Consider the following 1,675-nt stretch of genomic DNA (forward strand, 5'->3'; position numbering starts at 1 on the left):
TTTTACTTTTGTACCAGTACCATGCTGTTTTGGTTACTGTAGCGTTGTAGTATAGTTTGCAGTAGGGTAATGTGATGCCTCCAGGGTTTTTCTATTTGCCTAGGATTGCCTTGGCTATTTGAGTTCTTTTTTGGTTCCATATGAATTTTAAATTTTGTTTTCTAATTCTGTGAAGAATGTCAGTGGTAGTTTGATAGGAATAACATTGAATCTATAAATTGCTTTAGGTAGTATGGCCATTTTGACAATATTGATGGTTCCTAACCATGAGCATGGAATATTTTTGCATTTTTTTGTGTCATCTCTGATTTCTTTGAGCAGTGGTTTGTAGTTCTCCTTGAAGAGGTCCTTCACTTCCCTTGTTAGCTGTATTCCTAGGTATTTTATTCTTTTGTGGCAATTGGGAATGGGATTGTGTCTTTGATTTGACTCTCTTCTTGGATGTTGTTGATGTATAGACATGCTACTGATTTTTGTACATCGATTTTGTATCTTGAAACCTTGCTGAGGTTATTTATCAGATATGGGAGTTTCTGGGTGGAGACTATGGAGTTTTCTTGCTGTAAAATCATATCAGCTGCAAAGAGAGATAATTTTACTTCCTCTCCTACTATTTGGATGCCTTTTATATCTTTCTCTTGCCTGATTGTTCTGACTAGGGCTTCCGGTATTATGTTGAATAGGAATGGTGAGTAGGGCATCCTTGTCTTTTACCAGTTTTTAAGGGGACTGTTTCTTGCTTTTGCCCATTTAGTATGATGTTGGTTGTGAATTTTTTCATAGATGGCTCTTATTATTTTGAAGTATGTTCCATTGATGCCTCATTTGTTGAAGGTTTTTTTTTTTTTTTTTTTTTTTTTAACATGAACAGACATTGAAAATTTTCAAAAGCCTTTTCTGCATCTATTGAGATAATCAGGTGGTTTTTGTCTTTAGTTCTGTTTATGTGATGAATCACATCTATAGATTTGTGTAAGTTAAGCCAACCTTGCATCCCAAGGATAAAGCCTACTTGATTGTGGTGGATTAGCTTTTTGATGTGCTGCTGGATTCAGTTTGCTATTGTTTGGCTGGACATACTTGCATCTATGTTCATCAAGGATAATGGCCTAATGTTTTCTTTTTGTGTTGTATCTCTGCCAGGTTTCTGTATCAGGATGATTCTGGCTGTCCTCATAAAACGAGTTAGGGAGGTGTCTCTCCTTGATTTGTTTGGAATAGTTTCAATAGGAATGTTATCAGCTCTTCTTTATACATCTGGCAGAATTCAACTGTGAATCTGTCTGGTTCTGGCTTTTTTTTTTTTTTTTTTTTTTTGATTGGCAGGCTTTTTATTACTGCTTCAGTTTTGGAACTTATTATTAGTCTGTTCAGGGATTCAGTTTTTTCCTTGTTCAGTCTTGGGAGATTAGATGTGTCCATGAATTTGTTCATTTCTTCTAGGTTATCTAGCTTGTGTGCATAGAGGTGTTCATAGTAGTCTCTGAGGATTTTGTATTTTTGTGGGGTCAGTGGTAATGTCCTCTGTCATTCTGGTTGTGTTTATTTAGATCTTCTCTCTTTTTTTCTGGTATATCTTATTAATTTCTTCAATAAATCAACTCCTGGAGTCCTTGATCTTTTGCTTGTTTTTTTTTTTTTTTTTTTTTTTTTTTTTTTTTTTTTTTTTTTTTTT

This window comes from Sapajus apella, unplaced genomic scaffold (assembly GCF_009761245.1).
Source record: "Sapajus apella isolate SASKATOON/1434 unplaced genomic scaffold, GSC_monkey_1.0 scaffold142, whole genome shotgun sequence".
Lineage (NCBI taxonomy): Eukaryota > Metazoa > Chordata > Mammalia > Primates > Cebidae > Sapajus > Sapajus apella.